Source organism: Lotus japonicus, chromosome 3, assembly GCF_012489685.1.
Source record: "Lotus japonicus ecotype B-129 chromosome 3, LjGifu_v1.2".
Lineage (NCBI taxonomy): Eukaryota > Viridiplantae > Streptophyta > Magnoliopsida > Fabales > Fabaceae > Lotus > Lotus japonicus.
The window spans coordinates 51,805,678-51,829,086 of NC_080043.1; the positions used below are offsets into that span (position 1 = coordinate 51,805,678).

At 39.5% G+C, this 23,409-nt stretch overlaps 2 pseudogenes; both read right to left on the bottom strand.

Annotated features, from left to right (window-relative positions):
- Nucleotides 1-597: 597 nt before the first annotated feature.
- LOC130744288 (disease resistance protein RUN1-like) lies at nucleotides 598-10,337 on the bottom strand (annotated as a pseudogene).
- Nucleotides 10,338-18,453: 8,116 nt separating this feature from the next.
- LOC130744289 (probable cadmium/zinc-transporting ATPase HMA1, chloroplastic) lies at nucleotides 18,454-22,860 on the bottom strand (annotated as a pseudogene).
- Between the last annotated feature and the right edge of the window lie 549 nt (nucleotides 22,861-23,409).

Consider the following 23,409-nt stretch of genomic DNA (forward strand, 5'->3'; position numbering starts at 1 on the left):
ATCCCAAGTTTCTAGTTCATAGTTTTATTCATTGTTCAATCAAACCTCTGATGCTGTGTTACTGGTTCAACCTTTTTTCTCATTCGTGCAGCTTTCAATGCCAAGGTATTTCTTTTTCACCCTCCTATAGTTGTATTTCAGATTTAAAATGCGTAAAGATGTCCCAGGAGCACAAAGTGACAAAGTACTGATCAAAGAAAAACGCATGTATTTCCACATATGAGAATGTAGCAAGAACGAAAACTCAAAATTACCTCCTTTACTGATATCCAACCTGTGAATCATCATTAAACATTACATTAAAGAAACCCCATAATGCTATGGCGATAATATCCAATATACTATACTGATTATTGACCCAAATTAAGCTCAAGATATGTTGTAAAGTAGATTGAAGAACACATCAGTAAAAGTACTCTCAATAATTTCAACCAGTTTCCAATTTAAATCTAGCATATGTGTGTAACCCTCGCCTCTCTCATGTCTCTAAACAGTAAAAAGGCTTACTGAAGTAAATAGCTTTCTAAATAGCTTTTTTGTTTAAGAAACCAAATCCACCTATCAAAACTTCTAACTCATTTAAGTTCTGTTATAACCCTCAGAGTCATACAAATAGCCAAGAAATACAAAACGTTAAACATCAAACAGAACCTAGAGTCACCACATCACATGAACGCTAGAAGAAGATCAAAGATGCTAGAAAAATTTAGGACAATAAGGAAGGAATAGCATAAAATCAACAAAATAATCAAACATTGATGATATATAACCTAAGATACAAGGATTTTAAATTAACAATCAAAAGTCAGAATCAAAGAATAGAATCAACAATAGGGACGAATCCTTAGAACAGAGATCAACATCAATGATAGAGAAGCAGAGAGACAAACCTGGTAAAAGGAACCTTTGGAGGCAGAGATAAACCTGGCATGCAGAACAAGGCTTTTTTTTTTTTTTTTTTTGAAAAGGAAGAACATGGCTTTGTCCCTCCTCCCTTCTAGATAATGTTCCAAAACACATAAAATCAGGAAATCCCATAAAATGACAAAGCCATACAAATAATTATATCTTCACACCTCATTTTTGAGGTGTGGAGAGGTGGAAGAAGAGAGATAGGAAGAAAGGAGAGAGAAAATAACGATGTGATAGGTGATTTGATTGATAAAGAATAGAGAAATAGATAGAAAATGAAGGTGGAAAAGAGGTGGAGGTGTGTATGAATCATTAACTCTTACCAATAAAAAACTGTTGAAAGCTCAAGTTTGGTTCATGCATGAACATTGTCCCAATCTCTTTGCAAGTCTTGTCAAGAAATTTTTATCTGGTTTTTGTGATGGCTCAATTTTCATGTTAAGTGATGATTTCAATTTCACATTAGGTGATGGCTGCATGTTCACTTCAGTTGATGGATCCATTTTCTTGTTAGGCGATGGCAGCATGTTCAGTCCAGGTGATGGCTGCATGTTCACTTCAGGTGATGGTTCCATTTTCACATCAGGTGACGGAAGAACGTTCACTTCAGGTGATGGCTCCATTTTCACATTAACCGACAGCTCAAATTCAAGTTGCATAGTAATTGACTGACCATATATTAGATAGACAGCTGTCTCCTTAACAGTCAATCCACGCCCATAAGCAACAGCAATCTCTATATTGTCACCAGGATCTAGATTTGATATTACACCCTCCCAATCTTCATCATTTAAGGACATTGTTGTATCTTGCTTGTAGATTTGAATGGTCAATTTTGTGTAATTATTGATCATGACACTATTAAAACATTCAGTTGCCACATTTTCAGGTGTTGATGAGTAAACAGCACAAAAAACTATTCCCTTCAAGTAACCATCATGAACTCAGGCACTTGAAAATGTACTGAAAGTCCTTCACCTTTACAGGCTAACCAAGAAGGATAATTACCACACGGAAGGGATAAATTACTAGAATCATTGGTTGTCAATCCCTGTATGAAGAACATATATACTCGGTTATTTATTGAATCATTCAAATGGAGTTTTTGTGCCACTATTGTGTCATTCTGAATTCCAAAAGGTGAATGTTAAATATAATCATAGTATGTCGCATGAATAAACAGAGACAAGGAAACTAATAGTTTTGTAACGCAACCATAACCTATGGGGACCGGGATGGGTAAAAATTCACCCCGCCTTGGGGATTGGGGATGGGAACAGCCTGCCCCACGTGGGACAAGTTATGGTATGAGGTTATCCATGAGAAGGGCATAGATATATCTTTTTAAAACTACATTAGATGAGAAGTAAATCACGAAAAATGTGACATCTTTCACTAAAAAACTCTAAGGTATCGGGTGTATGGAGCTATTCACTTATATAACATTCAATACTTTTTTTATCCAACGTGTGACTTATTATTATTATTATTATTAGTGGTAGTATTCACACTTGAAGCCTCAACAATCTTCCCTCAAGTGTCAGTCATCATCTTATTGTCCGTCTCAGGGCCAAAACCACCGGCTCTAATACCGGTTGTTATAATGTAAGGGGCGTCTCTCACTATTATAGCATGAGAGGAGGGATGATATATCTTGTATGGGTTCTCTAAGGTACACCACCTATTTGGGTGGTATACCGGTACAGTACTACCAAATAGTTGTGAATTAGCTACGAACAAAGCAAATTCATTGCTATTTGCTAGCTAATTTATTGTTCACAATTTTGCTTTAATTTTTTCTGGTCACAGCTTTTATTTCACTTGATTACAAGTTGTATGTTTACAAGTTACAAGCCGTGTACTGACACACCACCCGAACATGTAGTGTACCTTAGACAACCCCATCTTTTATAATCACAATGGATGAAGAGTAAATTATATTACTGAAGGATGTCACATCTTTCACCAAAAACCCAATGCATTGTGTATGAGTTTTGAACATGAACAATGAGGGACCATGTTCAAATATGATTTATCCATGAATAATGTGTATACTTGTTATGTGATATTCAGTAACTGCCATAAATTGTACTATAACAAAGCTTACATTTTAAACTAAAATATGCATTATTTTACTATAAAAAAACTTGCGCAAAGCGCAGGTAGCATCTAGAAAATAAATAATAAAGAACAAATGACAAAAGATAGAGAAGTCACCTGTGATATGTTGTTGGCAAGAGTATCAATGACTGTGTGGCAACTTCCCAATCTAATAAAAAATGATCTCAAGGAAAAATCTGAGATTTGTGATGCATATGATGATGATGATGATGCCAATTCACTAGAATTTACATCATATTGATCATCAAGAATTCTTCTTGACTCTTGAGTTAGTTGAATCTCTGAGTGGCATTGTATCATAACACTTCGAAGTTTTGATACGCTGCTTAGCCATGATGATAAATTGTCTGAACTATTATTCTGTATATCAATAGAAACTAGAGACAATGACATGCTCCCAAGTAGTGGAATACGAGGTAGGGGATTCATTGTTGGTGCCATCCAAGAGCGAATAAGAGAAGGAAAAAATCACGTGTTAATCCTTCAAATCCACATAGGGATATATATCCTATGCTTTTCAATTTTACAATTGAATAGGGAACTTCTTTAATAGCTCTATCTTTTGCAAGAAGTGTTGTCAAGGATTCCATCTGCACTATATCTTCTTCCAACTTGTCAATTTTTGAACAACCCGAAACGATTAGTGTTTTCACAGATTTTAACTGATAGATCTTCCTTGGGAGAGCGCTAAGGCGTGTACAGTCCTTCAAATTTATGAGAAGAAATTACTGAGATCTCCAATTGAATGGTGAAGCTTGGACAAACATGGACAATCTTTTAGAATGAGCTTTTCTAGATTCGGTAGTTTTGAAAAATCAGGGGTGTTTACCAAGTACTTTGAATGACTGAGATTGAGAATTTTAAGCTTCTCCAGCAACTGCAAGAAGAGAATGTTTAAAGAAAATTAGAGGAAGAGGATAAAATGGAACAATGCTGGTAACAATGGTTATTGACTTATTGTCATCAACTTGAGTTTTTTTAATAAAGTGTTAGTTATTATACCTTGGTTTCCTTCCAAACTTGTTTAATACTGCTGTACTTCAAGTTCATAGCAACTAGATTTCCCTGATATAAGTCATCGGGTATATATTTGGAAGTGAATCCTTGCCAACAGACCCATCTCAGTTCTAGGGAAAGATGCCCATAGTCTCCAGAGAGGTCAACACAATCAAGTTGTAAAAGTCTCAGTTTTCTCATTTTCTTGAAAGCATTGGCCCTGAAGCAAACTCTGCTGGTTTTTTGCAACTTCAAAACCAATCCCTCAACAGTTTATGTTCCCTGGATGTGAAGAAAAATTAAACAGACAAAAGTTAGGGTAAAAAGTTTTTGTTTGCTATACATAAAGCTGCAGCAGTGCAGCCTAACCAAACTTGCAATGAACATGACAAGGCAAAACAATTCAGAATCAAACAAAGAGTTTTATGATCCTGAAACAATTATGGAGAATAATCAAAAGTTTCAAACTGTATTCTTACAGTTTTTTTGGTCAAAACATCATGGACATCCTTATGAAACCACAATCGACTACGCTTCCCAGGATGTTTTGCTGAACTTCCACGAACTATTTCTCTACCCATGTCTCGTAGCAAATCATGCATTTGAAGCTTATTATTCTTTCCAACTTTGACGAGGCTCCGCTCTATGAGAACAGTTATTCCAATATCAGCATAAAGTCCACAGTCATTTAGTTTATCTGTAACATCGACTCTGTTTTTTCCAATGAAGAAACAACATATGTCAAGAAATATATCCTTTTCCATATCATCCTTTAAACTATCATAGCTTATTCTCAGTTTCTCTTGCACTTGATCATTGGGAATTCTCTTCAATTTTGACAATACACTTCTCCATTCTTGTTCTGTTCTTTCATTCAAGTAAGATCCAAGGACTTCAAGAGCTAGTGGTAACCACATTTCTTGAGAGTTCAATCAAGTCTTCTCTGGGACTTGCTTCTCTAAAAGCATGCCAACTGAAAAGCTCAAGGGACTCCTTTTGGTCCATTTCCTCCATTTTGTAAAGATAGTCGACTTTAATTAAATCAAGTAGCCTTACATCTCTAGTTGTAACAATTATAACACTTCCTTGTCCAAACCATTTCCTATTTCCACACAGTGCTTTTAATTGCTTAGATATGGTCACATCATCAAGTATAACCAGTGCCCTTCTTCCAGAAAGTCTTTGCTTAATCATAGTCGTCCCCGTGGCAATGCTATGTATCTTCTTCACCTTTGTCTTGATGATGTCAGAAAGAAGTTGTTCTTACAAATGCATAAGCCACCTGGTTACTCTTTCTGCGGCATTCCATGATTTCGCAAAGTTCGATGAGACACCAGCTGGATTCAGTGTAGTTTTCGGAGAAAACAACGATAGATATCCGAGACTGAGTAATTGCTCCCAATAGTTCTGGTTCCAGCTCCATTCCCTTGGTTAACTTCTTGTCGGTGAAAGTGCTGACTCCCGCATTGGAGGTGAGAAACCAAACTCTTGCGTGTGTCCTCCCCCCTGAAATTGATGAACACGTCGTAGCGATAATCCATGGATTCCAAGAATGCAAAATTGCAAGTCAACGGTTAGAATAGAAAGCAAATTACAGTGTGAATCTGCGATTAAGTAGGTTGGGTTGGCTTTCTTAACCCACATTCACACACAAGGTGAGTTGAAAGGATTTGGGTTTGCCACAGCCCACATGGGGCTTGGCACCCTACCATTTTTTTTTTAAAACTCTGAACTACCATGCAGAACTTAAAATTTTGTATTAAATAAAGTTGAAAATGGCTTTATCTTTACATACTAAAACAGATTGAATACAGAACTTTAAATCCTGTATCGAATAAGTAGGGTGTCGAGCCCCATACCTAGAATGGCAAACCTCAATTTAAAATCACACTTCATATTAAGGTATTTACATACGTCATATATCTATCTCTAAATAGACTTATAACATTAAATCATTATATAAGTATATAATATTAATATATTATGATTAATTTTTAATATATAGACATCATCAATGGTAAAATATATTTATACTAAATCATATTTACAATTTACTAAAAAAATACTAATCATATTTACTTAAATAAGCTAGCCTATAAGGCTTACTATGCTTGTTAAATGGCCTGAGTCTGACCTTTTTAACTAAATAAGCTTTTCAAAAAGCCTAAGCCTTGCCTATTTACCTATTTGGCCTGGCCTGGGCCTGTGGTAGGCTAGGCCACAGGCCCCTATTCTCACCCCTACTTGGAAGGACTGCCCCTACAACAGAGACCAATTCTCAAGAAATTTCTACAGCATTAAAGTCAGAATAGAAAACCCATGCTCTAGACTAGCAACTTGGTCTCCTCCTTCAATCGGTGTTCTAAAATTCAACGTTGACGGAGCGTCCCAAGGCAACCCCGAGCCTAGTGGTATTGGGGGTGTTGTTCGCGACTCAAGGAACCATATTCTGGGTTTCTTCTCAATGAATATTGGGTTCGGTTGGGCCTTGGAGGCAGAAATCAAAGCTATCCTAAAAGCTTTGATTTTCTGTCAAAATTTTCTGCTAAAGAATATCATCCTGGAAAGTGACTCTGCATTATCAGTCGGGTGGATAAACTCAAACAGGAACTGTCCCTGGAAGCTCAATGAGTTGAACCAAATTGATCACCTAATGCTTGAAGTCAATTGCATATGTGTGGTTGTTGGTAAATCCTCAAGTGTACGAATCCACCCGGTTTTAAATATCGAACCACAAGGATTGTGAGTGACTAAATTCAGCTTAAGCCTTGAGTTTGAAGCATGGTTCTTAAAACCGGACCGAACCGGCTGGTTGAACCGGTAAGACCGGGAACCGGACCATTGATCGGTCCGAAATCACCCAAAAACCGGACTTACAAAGAACCGGTCAACAACCCTGAAAACCGGTAAAAAACCGTGAAAACCGGTGTGAACCGGCGGTTTTACGATTTGGACCGGTTCACAATTTTGCTTCAGAAAACATCTGGTTCTGCAGAGAAGAATGTAGGTTAAGAAAAAAATGAGGTTCAGCAACGTGAATCATCACACAATTGGGAGATCTCATTGACGTTGCTCTCAAATATTTGAAGATTAATCACGTTCTTCCTTCAGATAGATTGCTATTTTTTCTTCCTCATTCCTCAATGTCTTCATACCTGTTGGAGCTCCCTTCAAAAAGCTATCTTTGTGCGGCTGCTCCCTGCAAAGAGAAAGGAAATTAAAGGGAAGGTTGGGTGTTAGGGTTTCTTGTGGGCTTTAGTGTTTAACTTTGGGCTTTGGTTTCTATTATTATACTTTCAAGCCACTTTTGTACCTTTTGTTTATATATTTTTTTATCATGGTACTTTATTGATTGGGCCACGTTCGTTATGCTAAATTTTTTTCAAAGTTGTTATATAAATTACAATAGTAATATGTTATTATTATTTACTATTTTAGATGTACCTAAGTTAATTATATATATATATATATGTCTAATATTTTATGTATATATCTAGAATTTTAATATACATGAAGTCAAGCAGTATGACTAGTGACACACTTGTCCGAGTAGTGACTTGTTGATTTAGTACCCCGATTAATTGATGGTGAAGAGTTTTACAACATTGATTGCTATACTGTGTAATTCTCATTTATAGTTATGAACATTGTCTTTTTTACTCAATATTATTACCTTATATATTATATATTTAATTTAAAATGATATTATTTAATTTATAGCGGTAAAACCGGTTGGACCAGGGTTCAACTACGGTTGAATCAATGAACCTTGAACCAGTGCCCTCACCGGTTTGATCACCGGTTCGGTTTTAATAACCTTGGTTTGAAGGTTTATTTTATTGAAATAGAGATATGTCGAAGTAGTAATAAGGAAAAAGGGAAATTAAAAGACAATTCAGAAATTAACATTCTTTGGGTTCTTGTTCAACTAGTCAATTCAAGCACATCATTCTAAGCACATGAACTCATGAATCTCTCCTTGATTTTATAGCCTAAGCAACTTACCTATCGATGCCTCGCATAGATAACTCTTTCAAACCAAAAGATAAGTTCAATTCCTTGTGTACTTAAACATATGTTTGAAGCATAAAAATTACAAAGTTCAGGCCAACAAACCCCAACCCTTCCTCTATTCCTAGTAGCCAAGATAGAAGAGATAATCCCAAATCGGTTCCCTAATCTATAACAAACTTCCGCTCTGATTATAGAAAAACATAAAGCAAGCATGCATACAAGCTTAGATTGATATTCAGAAAATGGAATTCAAGGAAAGAAGAAGATCATGTGGGAAAGAACTTAAGATTATAACTCAAATATGAAAAGTCTTACATGAAAACCAAAGCATAAGAAGAGAGATTAGCCAAGCATGCTTGGCTAAGAACCTGAATTACAAGCTTGGAAGCCTTCTCTCACTCTCCTAGATGTTCCTCTCCTTCTAGACTGATGTAAAAATGGAAGAGATACAAAAGAAAATGACTAGAATCTTATTTATAGGCAAAAGACACGAGTCTGGGTGCTCAGGCACCAATAAAGCATGCCTGAGCATGCCTATGCGCCAATTAAGCATGCCTGGGCGCCAATTCCAATTCTCTGGATCATAACAATTGGCGTCGAGGCGCCAATGGAGCACGCCTATGCGCTCTATGCACGCTGGAAAACCTTTAAAACTTCTTCTTTTCTCCTCTTTAAGCCTCCCTTCAATTCTCCAAGCCTCTTGACCTTTCCTCTTCAGCTGATTCAACCTGAAACCTTGATGAACAAGCTTGGAAAATATCTAAAAACTTAAAGGTCAGTTTTGCACAAAGACCCTCAAAACAAGTGGAACTTTCAATAACCTCTTAAACTAACCTAAAATTCAACAAAAGTCCTCATAAAACTATGAAATTACCTAAATGAAGCAAAAACACAAATAAAGATAAAAATGCATGAGAATGCATGAAACATTACATGAGACTCAGCAAAAAGACTCAAAAGAAGCAAAGAAATGACCCTAAAAACAAGACTAAATCCCGGTCATCACCCTACTATACTCAACGACAGCTCGCCCTCGAGCGTCACTAAGATTAACTTGCCCTCAAGCACAAAGAATTGCTCCCAACACACATGCCAAAAGAGGGATACATTTTCAGAAAACTGGGGGATCAAGTGAATGCAGTTAGTTCAAAGAGAAAGATACAACAATCAACTTCATGCTACTCTTAGATAAAGAAGAATTAGAGTCCACTATGAGAAGCATTTAGAGCTAACATCCTAGCATGAGACAATTGTTTAGTGCACTGAGCACACAAGCAAGTTCATAGGTTATGAAAATCATTCACTTAAGAGCAACTAAAGTTGACAATGCATTATTCAATGAGACTTCAAAAGGGTTATAATGTTGGCTAGGTAAAGCACTAGGTAGGTGGTCCTTAAGGAAGACTAAGGCTGCACAAAATTGAGTGCGGTCCTATTTGAAATTCCGGAGCTTTCAAGCTATTGATACTTAGCACACAAGTCTCTCAACCGCCTTTTGTTTTAGAATTTTTTTTCTTTTTTTTGGAACTCCACCCATTCCATGGAGTTCGTTTTTTTTCTTTTGAATTTTTTTTTTGAATTTTTTTCTTTGGGGCAAGAGACAACTTCAAAACAACTAGCTCCATTGAGATACAAGGACCACAACTCCCCATTTTTCCAACCAAACAACCAACCCAAATAATAAAGGTAACAAAGAATTCTCCATAAGGCTCAAAAGGGTCAACTAGGGACAAATATATATAGTACAAGATCTGAAGTCCAAGAAAACCTATCAGTCTAAAAATGCAAGTCTCATAGAGCTACTCTCAAGGGTGCACAAAATGAAACACAGAACCAAGAAGTGCAAGTGAGTCAGGATCCTCCAGGGAAATTATATAGTGAAGGGTCAAAGATGGACCCTTGTGGACTCACATCAATTCTATCCTCAAGTCAACACTTAGAAGATCGAAGTCTCCCCCTCTCTTTCCCAAACATACAATCACTCCCCAAAAGAAAAGCACAAAGTATCCACTTAAAAACATTTTCAAAACCAGCATCATGTGAGTGAGCAAGACTTGGGAACATATCATTTGAGTATAAGAAAGTAATGACCAAGGTTTAAAAGACTCTATGCATGATCAAAAAGGATAAACAAAAACTATAAAAGAAAAATATGCAAAAATGCATGGACTAAACTCAGAGTAAGAAAAGAACCTCCTTTCAAGTGATTGAGTGCCTCCAAGTGTTCTCCACTGGTCTTTCAGATGCTGGAAAACAAGGTGCTCAAGTGCTAATTGCCACCGCTCGAGCGCCATTGTATCCTTTTTATTTTCTGAAAAAAAAAAAACAGAAGAAACAAAACATAAAACAGAAAAAAGAATCATGAGTTGTCTCCCATTCATCCCTAAGTTATAGTCTTAGGTAGACTATACTTCAAACTGGTAACTCAAACCAAAAACCACAAACAATCCCCGGCAACGGCGCCAAAAACCTGTTGGTAAATCAGCAAGTGTACGAATTCACCCGGTTTTAAATATCGAACCACAAGGATTGTGAGTGACTAAATTCAGCTTAAGCCTTGAGTTTGAAAGTTTATTTTATTGAAATAGAGATATGTCGAAGTAGTAATAAGGAAAAAGGGAAATTAAAAGACAATTCGGAAATTAACATGCTTTGGGTTCTTGTTCAACTAGTCAATTCAAGCACATCATTCTAAGCACATGAACTCATGAATCTCTCATTGATGTTATAGCCTAAGCAACTTACCTATCAAACCAAAAGATAAACCCAATTCCTTGAGTACTTAAACATTTGTTTGAAGCATAAAGATTACAAAGTTTAGGCCAACAAACCCCAACCCTTCCACTATTCCTAGTAGCCAAGATAGAAGGGGTAATCCCAAATCGGTTCCCTAATCTATAACAAACTCCCGTTCTAATTATAGAAAAGCATAAAGCAAGCATGCATACAAGCTTAGATTGATATTCACAAAATGGGATTCAAGGAAAGAAGAAGATCATGTGGGAAAGAACTTAAGATTATAACTCAAATATGAAAAGTCTTACATGAAAACCAAAGCACAAGAAGAGAGATGCTAAGAACCTGAATTACAAGCTTAGAAGCCTTCTCTCACTCTCCTAGATGTTCCTCTCCTTCTAAACTTATGTAAAAATGGAAGAGATACAAAAGAAAATGACTAGAATCCTATTTATAGGCAAAAGACACGAGTCTGGGCGCTCAGGCGCAAATAAAGCATGCTTGAGCGCCAATTCAAAGTGAAAAAATGGCTTCTGGAAGGTAATTGGCTAGGCGCCAATTAAGCATGCATGGGCGCCAATTCCAATTCTCTGAAACAGAACAATTGGCGCCTAGGCGCCAATGGAGCACGCCTAGGCGCTCTATGCACGCTGGAAAACCTTTAAAACTTCTTCTTTACTCCTCTTTAAGCCTCCCTTCAATTCTCCAAGCCTCTTGACCTTCCCTCTTCAGCTGATTCAACCTGAAACCTTGATGAACAAGCTTGGAAATAAAGTCAGTTTTGCACAAAGGCCCTCAAAACAAGTGGAACTTTCAATAACCTCTTAAACTAACCTAAAATGTAACTAAAGTCCTCATAAAACTATGAAATTACCTAAGTGAAGCAAAAACACAAATAAAGATAAAAATGCATGAGAATGCATGAAACACTTCATGAGACTCAACAAAAAGACTCAAAAGAAGCAAAGAAATGACCCTAAAAACAAGACTATATCCCGGTCATCAGTGGTCCATATCTATAGGGAAGCAACCACTTCAGCTGACAATCTGGCAAAAACATGTTGTAGTAGATCCAAACCTCTCTAGTGGTGCTCGGAAAATATCGCAAGATAATAATGTCCTTCCCGGGTGGTTGTTTGGATATTGGCAATTGTGGAGGCACATGGTATATAAAGCTCTAAAAGCTGAGGATGAGTTTAAATTATTTTCCTTGCTATTGCAACTGTCGTGATGCTACTGATGTTTTTTGGTTGTTGCTGCTTTCTCCTTGGCGTGAGGGACCTCTTGTGTCTGTCTTACATCCTCTTCTTTTAGGCCACGGGTGGAAGAGCATAAGCTTGCTCCTGGTGGAATATTTTATATTGAGATAATGTCGTTTTGTTTTTCTTGTGCTTTGCTCTGTTACCTTTTCTCGCAATTTGTTGTTCTAGGCCATGCTGGTTCTTTATCTTACTTTTGGTACTCTATATGTTTGTAGTTTGCTGGCCTCTTTGGCCCTTCTTTCCCTACATGAGAAGGTTGTTCTCATGCTTTCTATCTTTCAATATAATTATTCACTTCTCGAAAAAAAAAATGTATGTTTTGTTTGTTTTTGGAGTAGATATTGTTATTATTGAGAATTGTAAAATTCTCATTCCTTTACTTTATATTATTTTTAGGAGAAAGAAAGCAGCTCGCTTGAGACATTCTTGATAGTAACGAAAGTATGTGTCATTTATGTAGGAACTCAAGTAGTCCGTCAAAAACATGTCAGGTAGTCGGATAATGGTCACAATATGGGTCACACATGTATTTGAAATATTTAAATAATTTTCATGACTCTCATATTGTGCTTTCGAAAGAATTAATTTCTTTGTTCGCTCTTTTTTTATGAAATGAAATATGGAATTTAAGTTTTTCTATACAATTGTGATTCTTTATTAAATTCTTTTTACCCGACATTTTGAATATAGGTTACTTTGTAGTGTATAAAATTAGGGGTGTCACCATTTGGATCTCGCCATCCAAGTTGCCTCCTGCCCTCTGCACCAAGCTTTTCAACCATTAGATATGTTAAAGCTGGATCCAACGGTACATAAGATTTAATAATAAAAAATTATAAAAATCTTATCTTTTTAACCAGCCCCTAATTAAACCTGCGCCCAATTTTTTTTCTTACCGCATTCACATTTTAGAGAGGGTTACGTTCCAGTTGGTGCTTCATTTTTCAACCGGATATTTGCCTCTTGTACTGGTCATCATAGAGTGGTGAGTAATTGATCAGAGAGCGACCAAACTACCCAAGATGGCGGGGTAGGAAGAAGAAGAGAGGAATCAGTGACGTTGAGCGGTTGAAGAAGGTTGGGGAAAGTGATTCCCTTGCTCGGTTCCCCGCTCGTCGCGCTTTGGACCTGTGGTGGACGACCGGTGTTGACAGGCGCCCCGCCACCCTGTCCTCCGGTTTAGGCCAAGTAACTTGAAGAGCGACGATGGGAAGAAGGGAGGGACAGTTTCATTCCGGGACGATCTCGCTCGAGGGAGGCTTTACCTTGGGACGGTCTTTGCACATAGACGACCTTGTCCTGGGCGGTTGCATCTAGGGCCAGTCTTCGTCGGGTTTTGAAATTTGAAAAGGCGCGGTAAGGCGAAAAGGCGTGGTTCATTGGAGATGTTCCGGCTTCGTGAACACGTCTTCGTTTCCATGGGGTACATGTCGTTCCATGGAAAGCGAAACGTTTCGTAGATCCCAGAGGGTTTCGCTGACGTGCATGACGCTTGGACGTCGTCGCGTCCTTTCTTGACGTGGCAGAAGCGGATTGGTTGTGCCTTTCTCGCATCCCCAACCGTCATGATTAGTATCAACAGGGTTATCGAGGTGACGCTTCGCTTCTGCCTCTACTTCCTTTATAAGGAGTTGAAGTGGGTTCATTTGCATCTTTATGCCCTTGAACTCACTTTCTCTCCATTCTTGAGCTCTGCCTTTCTGTGGTGGTCGTTCCCTTCTCAGCGGTGGTCGTCGTCTATCCTCGGTGGTCGTCCACTTCCTTCAACTACTTCATTTCATTGTAAGTTTGTTCTTTCACCGCTTTATTTCTTTGTTTTTAGTTTGTTGTTGTCTGCTTGTTTTTTCTTCCTTGGGGTTGTCGGTCTAGGGGAACGGAGAGGCCTGTTCCGGCCCCTTCCCCCCCTTTTCCTAGGGTGGTTTGGGCCTCGTGGGGCTTTTCCAAACCTTCTTGTTGCCGGTTTCACCTGTCGGGGGGAAAAGGAGGGCCTTGACGGGTTCCCCCTTTGAATCAGTTTTTAGCAAAAAGCGGTCAGTCGTTTACGCGGTGTGTTCCCCTATGCAGGTGTCCCGATGGTCGGTTCTCGCCTTGGTAAGCAACCCGCTCAGTCTAGCGGGGTCGCGATGCCCAAGTCTCGACCGGATCAGCCTAAGCGAAAAAGGAAAGATAACGTGATCTACCCCGATCTGACGGGTGATGATGCCCTCTATAATACCTGGTGTCGGCAGATCCTGGCCCTCTGGTCCCATTATGCGAACGAGGATGAGGGGCACTTCCGGAGGCATTATTACTTATCTCAGACCCAGATCGGGCCTGATCATGACGTCTACGCCCCCGGGCTCCATGAAAGACTTCCACACACCCCTCCCTTTGGTATATATACGCACATTTTCACTATGAAGAAGGTGAAGGTGCGAATGCCCTAACCGACTTCCAGGTGGGCGTCCTGCACCGATTGATGGTGGCCCCATCACAGCTTCATCCGGGTGCGTGGGCATTCGTCTAGGGGTACGAGGTCGCGTGTGTCCTGTTCGGGAGGCAACCTTCCATCCCCTTATTTTTTCATATATTCACGGTGTCCCATACCCAAGGTCATGGGGGATACGGGATGGCAAGCCTGAAGACGGTCTTCCCCATCTTTCACACATTTGCGGATTCCTACAAGGATTTCAAGGACCAGTATTTTCGGGTGGCCCTGACCACGCTCCCTCCCCCCCTTTTGGAGGTTCGAGGAAGCACCCAATGGCGGGACACGTGCTCGGTTTCCCCTAGCCTGGAACGACGCTCATTATAAAGACTTTGTGGCATCGTTTAGTTTTAAGAGCGAGGACGCTCTGTCCAAGGATGACAAAGCGTTCAAGCGGATTTTGACGGGTGCAATTCGTTACATTCAGAAGGACGACAAGAAGGTCCCGGTTAAGCCTTTGAGGTGTTACGATCTTTGCATGTTTAGTGTGCGGCGGAACGCGCGGATGTTGAGTGAGTGTCTTATGTGTTGCATATATCACTAGACGCTTTTTGGTTCCTAACTTGTGCTTTCTTGTTTCTCTTTTCAGGAGCTAAGATGGACGTCGACCAAGATTTGCTGAACGCTCTGCAGATCAACGACATGACCGAGACCGACGACGAAGGGGAGGAAACAAAGCAGCAAGAGCAACAGGATCGATCAGCCAGATCCGCAAGAGCGACAAGGGCAGCCGGGGCAGCAAGAGCAACCGAGTGGTTCCGGCGGAAGCGATCAGACTGAGCAGGTTGGGAAGAGTGGCCAAGGGTCGGGGAAGTCGGTCGAGTGAGTGGAGGGTGGTGGTTTGGGAGCTGGTTCCCAATCTGAACAGGAGCCACCTCGGGACGACGAGCATCAGTCGTCCCAGGAGACTGGTTCTAAGGGGACCAACTCGACGAACCCCGGGTCGGGTCCGATATTGGTTGAAGAGGGGTCGGAGGATGAGAAGGAAGTGATTCGGAAGCCAGCTAGGAAAAAGCCCCGCCTCATTTCCGATCGTGCTAGTCAGGAGGGGGTCGGCTCATCGGCGGCAAAGGTGGTTCCACTCTCTACAGTCGCTCCTGACACTCCTGGTCGTGTCATATCGATGTGGGGGCGGGAAGATGTGAATTGCGAAGAGCATTTCGACATGATCGACCACCTTGTTTTCAACGAGGCCGACCAGCGGCACCTAGCTACGCAGGATCCGACTGGCCTCTACAACCATGCCCTTCGTGGGGCCCTCAGAATTGCTTCCATCAACCGGTATGCTCAGGAGGGTATGCTTCCCCAGTTCACTAAAATGAAAGAGTGGGAGAAGGAGGCCGAGGACTTGGTCCTCTGTAACCCCCCGATTTCGGTGGCGTCACTTTAGTAACCAAAAAGAAAATAAAGGCGGAAAAACGTGAATATTTTTTTTTCGATATTTGTTTCAAGTAAATAAAGGACTTGTCGAATTTAAAGACGTATCGACGAAAGATAAACAAGACTAATATACAATATATACACTCCCCACAGTAAACAGCATGCCACGTCACGAGTAACCTCCAGTGACGGGAAAGTAGTGCCTACCGGCAAATATGTACAACACAAAATATAAGGTCAGTATTCTGATATACAGTCCTCCAAAAAGAAAGTAGGTCAGCTCAAAACAGCCCGAAGACCTCCTAATCCGACCAACTCCCTGTGACTCCCGTAAAGAGAACCACACAAAAAGCTAAAGGTCGGGGACCTACCCTGCCCCAAAATGAGAAAAACTGAAGATCAGAGCCACGACGCTACTCCTACCCTAATCCCGACTAGAGGAGTACTACACACCACTCCCGGCTACGCATCACCATGATCGTCGTCTGAATCTGAATCCAAGACGATCAGGTCAATGACTGCGTCGGTCCTCACAGCGGGTCCTACGAGTACTGTACCCGATCCCAAAACAGCAGCAGCTGCGACGGTGGGTGAGCTAGACTCCGATGAACCCCCTCCTACAGGCAACTCCTCCGAAGGGTGCTCCTCGTCCTCAGGTGATGGTGGTGGTACCACAACTCCAAGGCCACAGTGCACGCCCGGTGGTAGGTTGAAGCTAACCGTGTGGCTTCTCAAGACTCCTTGCGTCAGGTTTCCCATTCGGTCGACGTGGTCCTCCATTATTCGCCCCATGTAAATGGCTCGGTGACCGACGGGGTCGACCACCCAAGACACCGGGGTGTCCGTGTCTAACAACTCAAACCTGGTCCCCCCCGAAGGGACGACCATCTCGAACCAATCGGCCATCGACATCTGACAAAAAGGGTATACATAGCCCCCCATACACAGGTAGCATGCGCAAGGGTCAACTCAAAGAATTACATAATAGTACATCCAATAGGCAAAGTATAAGCAGTAGCCACATAGGCTTAGTTATGAATGACAACATTATAAATGGTACATCCTGTCAACGAAAATAAATAATATTTACTGGCAATTAACATATCTCAAGCAATGATAACAAGTAACAAATACATTCCGCAACTAAATCCGCATGAATGGTGCATGAAGTGCAAATGCAAAGGAACAAGATGCATTCCGGAGGGATTGGCACCAACAAGTCAGCCCTAACACCAGCCACGGTGGGACCATTTCTGCTCGGGTGTCTCTTATACCAAACAAAGTGTAGTCAGATCAGCAGTAAACCCGCAGGCCTGCCATTTCCGTCTGCTACTAAGAATCACCGCAGTGTTCTTATGTGGAAATCCGGGTCTTATGACCATTTTAGAATCCACCGAGGTCCGGCATCCCACCGTGTATTAACCTCAAAATGAGTGCATGAATGCAACGTGATTAGCCAAACAACGTCTCCGACCTCACTCGTCACGTCGTCACGTGTTCTAGCTAACTTATTGTCTCTAAAAAGATTACTCTAAGGTAAATGTCGATTCTGCGACAAAAGACAATAAATTATAAGAAGTAACTCATGATGATTTCTCGAATCATCCGACTCATCTCCATCCGATGGTCAAAAACTGCTCAGCGAGCAAAAAGTACCAATGTACTTGGAAACTACCCGTTTCCCGGCTTATCTTTCGGATAGTCCAACAACAAATCAGCTCATCGAGCGAAAGAGTATTAACATACTCGGAAACTTATTAATTTTCCCGACTTATCTTTTAGATAGTCAAACAAAACTGCTCATCGAGCAAAGAGTATCAACATACTCGGAAACTCATTAGTTTCCCCAAAACTTGGACTCGGCGACACTTCTCGTTTTTCCAAAACTAATGTTCAAGTCCTAAGCTCTTATTTGCGATTGTGATCATTATTTAAAGATTCAGAGGTTGTTTAATGTCTTATGAATTTTTCTTGTGAAATAGCTCCCATTTAGTTTTTTTTCCTCAAATCTTATAAGTTTCAAAAGATCCCATAATCCCAAGTAATTCCCAGAGAAGGTCTCGATCCATCAAAACAACGACAAGGCCCAAATCTCTGTTCGTCCCGTCAAACTTTCTCAAAGTCTCACGATAAAGAGCATACACTACACCAAAAAATGGTTTTTACAGCGGTTTTTTTTTGCCTTTTACAGCGGTTTTCAGCGGTCCAGAACCGCTGTAGATCTCGCCACTGTAAAAGCCTTAACAGCGGTTCTAACCGCTGTAAAAGACTCATTATTTACAGCGGTTGATTTAATAAAACCGCTGTAAATACATACCTACAACAGCTGTTCTCTAAAATAACCGCTGTACTTGAGTCTTCTTTTACAGCGGTTTCAAGCGGTAACCGCTGTATTTGGGGTTTAGGGTTTAGGGTTTAGGGTCTGTAATTTGTTTTTTATTTTTTGGTTGAATTAATTACCACACCTGTCCAGCCAAAAGATCAACATTTCTTTTTTTTTCTGAAAAGAAGATATATTGATCATAATTTAACCGAAAGGGTACACATTTCAAAAGCTATGAAAGCTGACTGCAAAATCAATACATATCACCAAACTAAAACAAGGTATAACGCAGTAACATAAGCTAAAACAAGGTATAGCATATAAGCACAGTAAAAATTGTTAGCATAACTTGCTATTAGAACAAGAAATCCACAAAATGAAACTCGTTGAAAGAAATAAGCCATACTTGTTGTCTAAGCTGATTTTGTCATTCTGCGATTTCTTAGCCAAGTTGGATAAGAAGGACAAAGGGAAAACAAAAGCTGCTCTTCCAAGAAGTATTAGACCCAACAATACTGAACTCACTGCTACAGATGTTCCAGGGCTGCACAAGAAACCAAGCGTGGCACATGAATTGTTTTTCTATTATATAACAAAAGGGAGTTTTCTGACGAACAATTCAAGAATGAAGGATAAAATTTCCAAAAAGAAAAGCAGAAAACAACAATTTGTTGACATGAAAGAATGTCATTCAACAATTGTTATAAAAACGTTAGTCTCTCAATGATTGCAATGTGCACTAGTCTCTGAGAGGACATGGGACATACCTATCACTAACAAACTTCCATTTTTCAATGTCCAGGGCATCCATCCCAACATAAAGGAAGATGAAGGTCTCAGCAACAAACGACAAGGTAGCAAAGGCGTTCCTGTGAGAGTTGAACAAAAATTATATGTTTAGGTATAATAAACTCGGACGGCGTATTAGCGTATATAGCTAGAGGAAAACTGTTCAGGAGACATACTTGGTAGTGATTCTTGAACTCTCAGTCACATTATGCCAAGTATAATGAGACATAACAATCCCACAAAAGAATACGGTGAGAATTCCACTCAAATAAGCTAACTGCAGAAGATGTAGATACATCAGCATAATGCTAATGACAAATGTTAACAACATCTCAAGAGCATCACTGTAGTTTTTTAATACTCACTTCGGCCAGCATGTAGGAAAGGTATGCCATTAGCATCATAAGAGCAACCTCACGATCTGTAGAGTGCCTGGAATAAAGGAGAAAATTGTTGAACCTCAGTAAAGAACTGTTTCAAATCATCCTGTGGAAGCTCTAAAAAACCTTGCACTCATTATAGAAGCACAAAAACTGACATACACACAGTTACCCACGGAGAGATGCCAAGCCATTAACAATTCCATTGAACTAATGTAACTCTATTTTTCTTAAACAACAAGAAAAATTAAGACAATTGAGAATGATACCATTCATACACAACAAGAATTCAGGAGCGAAGTATACTTCTATAATCTATAGTCTATACTAGAAATCTAGAAACAAGCCTCATGCAATCTTGTCATTATCGTGATCTTTTCATTGGGTTATTCACTTATTTGATAAAACACGTTCACTTAGACATTGTAAGAAATCATTTATAATGGATTAATAACATTTAGCACCAGTTAACTGGTGAACTCTCCATAAACTGTAGACTTTATGTCTACCTAACAAAACATACAAAATCTGAGATTGCGAGAATCCGGGACTCAATTTATTATCATGAAACTGTCGACAACTACATTTTTACTATGAATAAACTGCATATATACAATATAAAACAGTGGAATACCATCATGGTTAATGTTGAAAAGACGATAGAAATGACAAAAGTGTCAATACTATACCTGCCAATGTATAGCTTTTTAATGAAGTAAGCACTGAGAAGACTTGTCTACAAGGTGATGGAGAAACATTAGACCAGAGCCACGAGCCTTACAAATTTTTATGTGCATGCTCATCCTTGTTATAGATCTTGTTTGTGTATATGTGATGTATGCTTGAGAGAATTAGAGGGAGAAAGAAACTTACCAAAACCCCAAGCAATGTGCTTGCGATAAACAGATACAAGAAGTTGCCCAAAAAGTGCAAAGCAATTGAAGAATTAATTTGATTGAGGTCAAAGCTTTGGATTGCATTGAAAAGCACCACTGATGTAGCATCATTCACAACACCCTCCCCAAATACAAGACTGTACAGCAAAGGTGTCTCATCTTGATTTAACACCTGCATCACCATTTATAATTCCAGTAATTAGCTGCAATATCTTAGTTGCTGGGAGTATGAAAAATTTATATCGTTACAGATCTGCAATGTGCAAACAGAATCTGTAGCAGCAAATTGTTAGCACTTAGCATTATTACCACTGTATATAAACGTACTAAACGGTAATAATGAGTTAATATTATACCTCAATGATATCCCACGAAATATAATTTTGTTCAACTGTAGAGAATGAGTCAAAAGTTTTATAAGTTCAAAGTTGAAGTACATGTCATAACAAGCAGTATTAGACATTAGTGCATGTTAGGAAACTAGTTCAAAAATCACAGTGAAGCCAAGATTATGGTGGACAGAAGCAAAAGCTAAGGGAAGTTGCTTCTATCAACCATGATTTCGATTTCACCATGGTATTCAGATGAGTTTCCGAACATGAGCACCTGAGCACTATCGCCTGGCTCTGCACAAATTTAGCAACCTGAGCACTATCGCCTGTCAGCATGGCTGATCGCACACCTAATGAGTTTAGCTCTTCTATTGCTTCCAAAGAACCTGATCTGCAAGCATCAACTAGGCTGAAGACTCCAACTAGAGTTGGCTCACAGCGTTGTTTTTGGGTTGAAGTCTCGTGACTTTGAACTTGCATGTGGCTATTGACTATAAACATGATAAAATGACTCAACATAGTGCATATACTAACAAATTAAATGATAAACATGTGACTATGAGCAATGAAGCAGATAGAATATTGAAATCAACCTGAATTGCACCCAAAGGGGACTATAGATCCACTCTTGAATTATTGATCTTGTCATAAATTACACATGCTAAAATTAGAAATCCTACAAGAATTAGACTAAAGGCACTGTTTTGTAATCACCTCTTTCACAGCCAGCTCTGACAGCAATTCTCCTATTGCCTATATAGACATCTATCTCATCAATTGTACCAGAAATTCCTTCCCCTGGAAAATTTTGAAAGTTCTCCACATTTTCAGGGACTGGTTTTATAGAGTGCAACAATCCATATTCCACTAGTGCAGCTGCCATTGGATGACTTGATTTACTCTCAATACTTGAAACCCTTCAATGTTTTCATGAACAAAATCCAGTTAGTCTTCAAAGTTATAAATTAATCTCTAAACACAATGGATTGACATTTTTATGTTTAATTAATAAAAGTTACCACTATAATAAGGTCTCAATGCTAATGTCATCTACAGCACAAAAATCTGTCACTGAGAACTCTCCTCTTGTTATTGTGCCCGTTTTATCAAAAGCCACTGTCTTAATTCTAGAAAGTGTTTCGAGATAATCTCCACCTTTCAGCAGTAATCCACTTATTGCAGCTTTTGTGAGAGCACAAAAGACTGCAACAGGTGTGGAGAGGATGAGAGCACAAGGACATCCACTCAATAAAACTACAATTGCTTGATGAAACCAAGGCTCAATATCAGGAACTCCTAATGCAACCGGAACCACAGCAATGCTAGCTGAAATCAAGGCAACCACTGCCATAGAACAAAAATCGATGCAAACATATTTAGCAATCTAAGTATAACACTAAAAGTGAATTTAACAATTAGTGAAGATTTTTTTCCCATTTCCTCAAACAGAAAAGTTTGTCTATGTACTTGATACTTACCAGGAATATAGTAATTTGAAAAATTATCTATGAATCTTTGTGCTCGAGATTTTCTGATAGAAGCCTCTTCAACCAGTTTTGACATTCTTGCCACCACTGTGTCATTTGCAACTTTCCCCCATGCCCCCCACATAGAAGATTTCAGTGAATGATTTGAAGCTACCTAATTGATATTTGAACTGATACTCTTAGCTGTAAAGCCAAAATTGAAGCTACCTAATTGATATTCATAACCAAACACAGTGTGAATAGAACAAACAAAAGATTAATAGCATAGAGTATGGAGAAAATTTCAGGAAATTTCAACAGCAGCAAAACCAACTCAGACCCTAGGCTGTGCAGTTACAAAAATGAAGAACATCATAGCATCAAATCAAAGTATTACCTTATGAGGAAGAGGAAAATTGCTTGTGGAGAGGATTGAGGAACAATGGAAGGTTGATAATGAGAACAGGGCAACAACCGTGCAGGAAGCGACCCAAAACAAGAGAGGCAGCGGCGCAGCAGGGACGGAGGCAGAGGCGGCGGCGGCAGAAGGGATGGAAGCGGCGACGGCAAGGACGGCGGAGGCAGGAGGTGGCGAGGGCTTTGAGAGAAGTAGTAGGTCAAGATTACGTCGTGAGGTAGCAGAGTGGTGAAAGATGTAACTGGTAAAAAATAAGGGTTTGCAGTTACAGATGTAATTTTACAAAATCAATAAATAAAATAATACTTATATATACAAAACGAATAAACTGACAAAAAGCGTGTAACAGCCCAGTGGAAAGGACTCATTATATTTTCTGTGGTGCCTCGGGTTCGAATCCCACACAGAACATTTTTTGACCCAATTATTAAAGAAATCAACTAAATCTTATATTGATACTATAAATTGTACAAATCTATCATAAAGTGAATCTAGCCTAGTGCAAAGACTATTGCGTTTTATTAAGGGAACCTGGGTTCGATCCACGGAACCTGAATTCTTGATTTTTATTATTTACGTTACTTTTACAGCGGTTAGTTTAATAAACGCTGTAAATAGTGGAACCTATTTTTTACAGCGGTCATTATATAAACCGCTATAAAAGCCTATTACCGCTCTGTGTTTTCGTGTTTACAGCGCCTTCTAAGAGAACCGCTGTTAAAAGGTAATGCTTTTACAGCGGTTAGTTTAATCAAACGCTGTAATAGCCCATCAACCGCTCCGTGTTTGTGTTGTTACAGCGGCTGCCACCTAAACCGCTGTAAAAGGGGAACTGTAAAAGCCCTTTTCTGGTGTAGTGATAACTGCCTGTTATCCTCACTCTGACAACAACAAATATATGTGTGTTTGCATATTCA